Here is an 8,128-nt window from a genome sequence, read left to right as displayed (position 1 = left end):
TTGACTGTCGAGTTTATTTTTTTTGTATGCTTAGAATCAATAACGTCGTATATTGGGGAAAGATAACAAGCGAACAAGTCTTGTTTACGTACAATTAATAAATAACTTAAAATGTTATATTAAAAGTAGACCAAAATCAACACATTTCTGAAGGTTCCCTTCCTATCTGCATACATTCACTGACCCTGACGGTCACTCATAGATTATGATAAATGTGTTAATTCCTTGTACACTTTGAACACTATTTTTGATGAATACAACTTATTTGTGACTTGGCCCCTTACTACATTGCACATGGCTGTATCATGTGCATTCTACTTAGTGTTTATATTATCATAATGTATACCTTTTATAGCTTTCAACCTCCCTGGAGATAAAGCGTTGGCCTTCTTTGGTCTAAAGAGAGTGGATATCAGTTTCTGCACTTACTCATCCTGTATCCAGAAAATGTTACTGAATTCTTGTCCCAAATTCACAACGTGTTGCCAGGAAAACAAATACCAATGAAGCACTTTGTTATTTACTACTCTCGACTCCTGATGGTTTACGGCCCACTTATTTACGTGAAGCGAAAAGGAAACGGTATTTTAAAAGATCGCACAGGTCGTCTACGACTACAATAGCATCGCAAAAACACCAGCCAGAAGATCAAACAAGGCAGTGCTTGGATGAATCAAACACAAGTTCAGCCAGATTACTGCAATGTGCAGAGTTGGTTTCATTGCCTGCACCCCCTGTTGCTATTGGCTCTGCCTTGCTGTCAAGACTTGGGCAGAGTCTTGGTAGATCGCATTGTCAAGCGACCTATAGAGTAGGCCTATACATTATAAGAACAAACATGTTGGCCATGAATGCTAAATGTAATGGATTGAACCAACACTGCAAAATGTGATATGTTGATTAATTTGTGCCAGCTGTGCTGTGCTGGCACTGTTGAGTTGTACACGTTTAAATTAATACCTAGTCCTATTTTCAGTTCAACTGTAAGTACAATGTTTGTCCTGCAGATGGCGCAGCCGTGCTAGTTTTAGAAATTGACAGTCCTCATTTATTTTGCTACCGCTATTACCTATACTGTTCCTAGGCTTACTCATCTATAGTGTCGATCACTACAAGACCAAATTATGAAACTGCAGCAGAGCTTAAATTATGCAGTTCAAAAATTGATATAATTCATCATAACCAATCGATTGGTCAAACCTCGATGGCTACCTCATGGTTGTCCCTTATTGCAGATTAATTTATCGGATTTGTGGATGTGTGTATAGAGTGGTTGGGCAACGTCAACCACAACCGTGCTATCCTATAACTATCCCTTCCTAGAGCGTTGATCCATTATGACAGGTGTTCTTCAATGTCTTGCAGTGTAACTTTTTTATTCTGTCTATTCATTGACAAAAAATGTAATGCCCAACATTTGTGTTTTGGGGTACTATCTTTCAAAAACAAAGTAAATTAGAGCTATCATGGAGGCAAAAGGTAAAAGGACCAATAAGCCTTGTGCTGGATGCACACACTGACACACAGACACGCACACGCACACACACACGCACACACACACACACACACACACACACACACACACACACACACACACACACACACACACACACACACACACACACACACACACACACACACACTGTGCACACGGGCAAACTCATTCTACTCTGCTACTTCTCCACCCGTTATATCCTCTACTCTCTTCTATGCCACGCCCCCTCGTCCCGCCCATTCTGTAAACCTTAAACCTCTTCGTCCCCCTCCTCATGTCCTCTCGCCAGCCGTGGACCCCTTCACCCGGGCCCCACAGCTTCCCTGTCCCCGCCTGACTGGAGCGGTTTAGCTGAGGACACATGACGCTTGCATAACAATCGTCTTTGACCGAGGCGGGGGAGGAGGGGGAATGAATGCATGCATGCATCCGCTGGCGGTTCAATACGAGTGTGTGTGTGTGAGTCATGTGGAGTGGATGATCCAGTGTGCGTGCAGGTAATAAAGAATGAGTCACGAGCGGGGATAGTATGTCACGTGTAATTACCGAGCGGATTAAGTGGCGGGCCGTGTCATCCTAGTGGATCGACCTCGAACGGCGAATAGGCATCCGTGTTGCAGGGCATTCAGGACACATAATGTTACGGCCTATGTCAGTTGTTTTTTGTTGTTTTTGTCAGAGATGAAGATACACGTTTTGGGCCGAAGACAGTGTTGCCAGATTGTGCCAAATTTCCCTATAATAACTCAGAATGCGTGATCACACGGTCCTCATCAGTAAGGCCATGAATCTTCTATAGGCCTACTGCTTTAACAGAAAGTCTGACACAAGGCGTGAATGAACCCGCTGTCACACGGAGTTAGCGTCCAGTGGCGGCGCTGGGCTATTTAAAGCCCTCCGCTCGAAGCCCCCATTCCCCTTTCTGAGCAGTAACGTCTCGAATGCGGCTCTCTGTCTGTCAACTGTCTGTCAATCGGTTTTGACTGTCACCCCGTCCACGTAGCACGCGCATGCAGTTCCTCGAATATGTTCATGCACTCTTGACATCTGCAGCATGTTTCCAGTCTGTCTGTCTGTCTGTCTGTCTGTCTGTCTGTCTGTGTGTGTGTGTGTGTGTGTGTGTGTGTGTGTGTGTGTGTGTGTGTGTGTGTGTGTGTGTGTGTGTGTGTGTGCATGCGTGTGTGTGTCTCTCTGACATCTGCATTAAACATCTGTTTAGATGAACTGAACTGGATGGGTGGGGTGGGGGGGGGGGGGGGCTTGGGGAGGATTTTGATTGGTGGAGAGCAAACCTGCTTGTTACATCATCTCCTACCCAACAACCAAAACAATTTAAATACAAAAAACAACTACATCCAGGCTTGCTGAACAATGGCCCCCACATAAAATAATCTGTAGTTTGCTTAGCAACTGTTTATTTGTGGCTAACCCCGCAGAAAAACAAGAAGACAGCATGCTTTTCATCAAAAACTCAAATGTTATGAAACCGCATGGAATCTAGTATAATCTATAGGTTAAAGTAGTGACATCTAGCGGTGAGTTTGCAGATTGCAACCAACCCGTTAGATGGCCTGCTCCCTTTGTATAAGTAAAGGGCTTAATAATAAGCAAACGACTTTTATCTTCATTGGATTTTGCAAAATTAAGTATGCTAAATCCTTCACACGATGATTTAAAGGTGCTTGCAAAATGGCCGTACCCCTAGGGTGTGTTTGTGGGCACAGGTTGGGTCTGTGTGCAAGTTATGCTAAACTGAAGCCTGTAGTTCCTCAGGTCTATCTCCTGGGTTCTTTGTGATCGGTGAGATGTTTGGGTTGATTTTCTGGGATCTCCTCCCCTTTGCAGAATGACCTCCGACTTTTTAAGCAACCCTATTTTACCTCCAGGTGTGATGAGTTGATTAGCCATTTCATAATGAACCCCGTAGTGACATCACACATGGACCCCCATATGATGGACAACAAGATTAGCCCTCCAGTTGGCACGGTCCATTTGGTAGGCAGGCAGGGGGATCTACTGCACAGGTGGGTGATCATACTGCCATGGATCAGGAAATGGCTAGTCAGCACTATGAAATAGGGGCCTAAAATGATTTCCATTCCTAATAATCAGTATTTTTATATATACAATTATCAATTGTATTTTCTTCTCTTCTCTTGTTTTGCTTTACCGTGTCCCTCATGCGTCTTTGCGTAGAGTCGGTAAACGTTGTCTGTGGCATGTTGCTTTAAATCTTGCCGCCGTAAAGGATTATGGGATACCACTATCTCCTTTCCTTTCAAAAAGGTTGCTCAGGAGTAACCTATGCTAAAGGAGGGTTAAAGGATGCAACAAGGCTCCTTTCCTAAGCATTTTTCCTAAGAATTCAAACCACCTTTCCTCCAAGTACTTCCGGGTCATTTCGTTATGAAAGGAAATTTCCTATGAAGAAAGAGAACTCATAGAGGCCCCGGGTTGACTTGTAACCCGTTGGTTGCTAGTTCGATCCCCGGCTCATCCTAGCGTCGAGGTGTCCCTGAGCAAGACACCTCACCCTAACTGCTCCCGACCTGCTTGCTGTCGCCTTGCATGGTTGACTCATCTACAGTGTGTGAATGTGTGCATGTACCGTTGTGAAGTCACTTTGCATGTCTGCTCTGTCTGCTAGTGTCTGCTAAATGCCCTGAATGTTTAACACATTAATGACATTATAGGCAGAAGGAGAAGGATTGATAAAAAAGATAGCGTGTTTTATCTGAAAATTAGTTTGTTACGAAAATTCATTTTCAAAACTAAAATTCACTCCGAGTATGAGTGGAGACTGATACTCTCTAGCATTCCCAGTGTCGAATCCACGTGTCCCGGAAAACCAAAAACTAAACCCATCGGTCATCCTAGACCTCTCCTCCACCATCACGCCCCTCCTCACAAGACGCAGCAGCTCACCCCGACTTCCAGTCAGCACGCTGCGCTCTGCCAGTGAACTCCCTCACGTGCGTCTAACCTCCCGCAGAAAGGAATCCAGCCACAAATACCCCAGACCTGGAACCACCCGTTTCTCCTTCCACTGGAAGACTAGCCTGAACTGAACCCTTTAACTCAGGTTTCAGCTTCAAAGTACAGCTTCAGTTATTTCCCTCACTCCTAATTAGTAGTGTCCATTAGGAGCAGAATAATAAGGAGGTTTATTCCATTACAGATTTTCTTGTATCTTTGTTTGAATATTATTTTCAAATGTGCTTAAAGCTGCAGTAATCTATCCTTGCTTGGCCCACTTTTGTTTTGTTTTGATTGAGTCTCATGGCTCTCATGCATTCCCTTGGCTATTTCTGTAGATCCGGATGTAGACTCAATACAAACATTGCAACTTAAATAAAGTAGGGCGAACAATAAACAGCCGAAAGCGACAATAACTCCATACACAGAAGGGTTTGTTTCTTAAAGAGTAACCTAACACTAAACTTTATCCAGCGGGCTTTGCAGCTAGCCAGTTATAGCCAATCAGACACAAAACCGTTCCTTCTTCAGAGATGGTGCTGTCTTTGGTGAGCTTAAAGTCGAACAACGATAGCCTATTGTTATCTGCACAGGCGGGCCGACGCATAAACATAAGCAGTTTTCAACACAAGTGGAGGATCCGTGAAAAAAAAAAAAAAAAAAAAAAAAAGGATTGAAAAAAAAGGAGGATTGACATTGATTTTATTCAGACAACTCTGGGTTTGGTCGCATTTGACTTGACATGGTTGAATTGCAGTGACGTATTCCTATGCCTTGCCTTTGCGTCGTCATTTCAGCCATTCACTATAGCCCCCCCATCGTCATTTCAGTAACAGAGTGTCATTTGCATATCACTAAATATAATCAACAGTGAACACCAAAGAGATGATGAACGTTTGAATAGTTGCGATGCGAGCCAGCGGGGGCTTCGGGGGGGGGGGGGGGGGGGGTGGAGTGGGGTAGCCAACGATGCACCGAGGGTGACCTGAAAGTGCATACACAGCCGTTTTGTCATTTACAAAGACATTGGGTTTTTTTTCTCCAATAAAGTGAGGCAACATTTTTAGAAAATGACGATAATAAAAATAAAAAAGCTTGACTTCTGTTTCCACCTTTCAACGACACAACCCCACATATTTTCGGTTTAGTTTTCTCCGTATGGCTGTAGAGTCCCGACGTCCATTTGAAAAAACATCATCCGCGCTTTTGATAAAAGGGTAACAAAAAACTAGGTTCAAAACATCGACATGTAAAAAAACAACAACAAACAAACCCCAAAAATAATTAACAAAACAGAACCCGATCACGTTATGGATCTTGGACTTCACGATGTTTCTTTAATAATACAATTTATTTATATATATATAGATATATATATATATATATGTATGCATACATATTTATATCTTTTTTTCTTTTACATTCCTCATGTGGACAGACCTCTCGGGGTCCGTCTCCTCTTGATTCCTCCACCACGCCTAAGTGCTAGGATGGGCCTAGGGCAGAGAGACCGTCGAGTGACTGGTGTGTCTGGATCAATATGGGGGTACGGCGTTTATGGAGATGGGGGGGGGGGGGGGGGGGCAGGAAGAGGAGGGTTGTGGGAGGGGGGTTCTGGCTACTAAACCACAAGACGAATCACAAACACCTAGGGGGAGGGTGGGGATGGAGAGGATGGACAGCGGTACAAGAGAGAGTCGTGGAAACGAAGAAGTGCATTCCCTGGGAAAGTGGCGTCAGTGACTCGGGTTTGGTTTGTTTTCAGCAAACGCAAGTTTGCATAAGAAGCTGTGTGTGGTTCTGCCTGCTGTGTGTGTGCGTGCGTGTGTGTGTGTATGGAGAGAGAGTGTGTGTGCCCGTCTGTGTGTGTGCGGTTGTTGTTTTGGCAAAAGAGGTAAGAGGCCGGGACCTTGCGAGGCCGGCCTCTGAACGCGATGCTCTGCGGTTCCTTGGTGACCGTCAGATCACTTTGCGTTCACATTACAGATCTGCACATTAATATCAGACATTTTACGTGTGCAATAGATCTGACCTACCGCCTGGACTGTTTACATTGCAGTGGCCTTGGCCAGAGATCAGTTGTTGTGTCGGATCTGGAACCACATATGGGGCTGTCCATGATAGTAGCGAGTGGACTGCGAGCGGATCACACGTGTGATGTGTCTCACTGCTCCTGTTTTGATTCTCCCCTGTAGCAAAAACAATAAGGAGCAATACAAACTGATTTCGGGTTGTGTGATCCCACGATTATTGTTATTTTTTCCTCTGTTGTGTTGTGTTGTGTACCACCAACCACCACCCCACGATGACTTGATTTAATGGCTTCTGCATGCGGATGGCCACTGAGATTCGTCTGTCCCTCGTTTTTGCTGGTGCGTCTGATCATGGCTTTGAAGGCAGTGCGCTCGGAGGTGCTGGTGCGATTATTCTAGTCTTAGTAGAAGTACAAGAAGAAAGAGGAGGAGTCAATAAGTGGCTGTGTTTGTCTGTGAGAGAGAGACACCCGGAGAAGCTGCGCAGCCCGCCCCGATCTGATCTCCTCTTCTGGAAGGGAACCCGAAATGTGCTGGAAAAAGGGACGATAAAAAAGACAACCGAAAGAGGAGGAAATAGAAAATGTTTTTTCGTATAAAACTCGGTTGGTGTAAGAAAGGTTAACTAGAATCCTCAGATTTGGCTTAACCGTGTCGTTGATTTTCGTTGACGTTTTTTTTTATACTTTTAACAAACATAAAAAGTACCTTGCGGGCGTCAAACCAAATGAGACGGATTATGGATCGATTTACAAATAGCTTTGATGCGTTAGCTTCGAGGCTAGCCCCAAGCCCAAGAGCTCCACGACCATATTCTCCCAAAGAAAACGGAACAGCCAATCAGATCGAAGCTGGGCGGCGCAGCGTGCATGTTGTACACCCGGGAACGTAAACCCTTTGTGAGGCACACAATGAAACAATACTGAGCAAATCGAGTCCCTCTGGTGGAGCCCGCCCTGGTCATTACAGCACGGCTTGTAGTCACAGTGATCGTGAGAGAGAGAGAGGAACAACGAAACAAGGTAGGTAGGTTGAGGTTAATAGCCGGCCAGGAGCGAAGGCGGGAGGGGGGGGTGGGGTTAGGGTTGGCGGTGGTACAGACCTGCAGTAGCTTAATCCACGGTGTGTGTGTGTGAGTGAATGTGTGCGTGTGTGTGTATGTTTCCCTGCATAGTGTTTGACGGAATCAACTCTCATACCCTGCATGACACACTGTGGTGGTGGCGTTGCCGTCGTCCTGGTGGGTCTCCAGAGATTAGAGACACACAAAAGGTGTGTGTGTGTGTGTGTGTGTGTGTGTGTGTGTGTGTGTGTGTGTGTGTGTGTGTGTGTGTGTGTGTGTGTGTGTGTGCTTGTGTGCCTGTGCACATGTGTGTGCATCTTTTAGCAAAGCAAAAGACAGACGGATAGGTTGGGGGTCCTGGACTTGGATTGAGCTTGGGTAGAAGAGTGTTAACAGTAGTGTTTGGGGGGGGGGGGGGGGGATGGGTTGGGGAGGGGGGAGGGGAGGGGGGGGGGGGGGGGAGGGGGTGGGTGCAACAAGGATACAGACATTGTGGTTTCCTTTTAGTGCAACAGAACAAACAACCGGCGAGTGGCCCCAGACCGCCCCCAGACCGGCCCT

This window comes from Gadus morhua, chromosome 2, assembly GCF_902167405.1.
Source record: "Gadus morhua chromosome 2, gadMor3.0, whole genome shotgun sequence".
Taxonomy (NCBI): Eukaryota; Metazoa; Chordata; class Actinopteri; order Gadiformes; family Gadidae; genus Gadus; species Gadus morhua.
The sequence above is the reverse complement of the archived record's forward strand: the minus strand, read 5'-3'. Positions refer to the sequence as shown.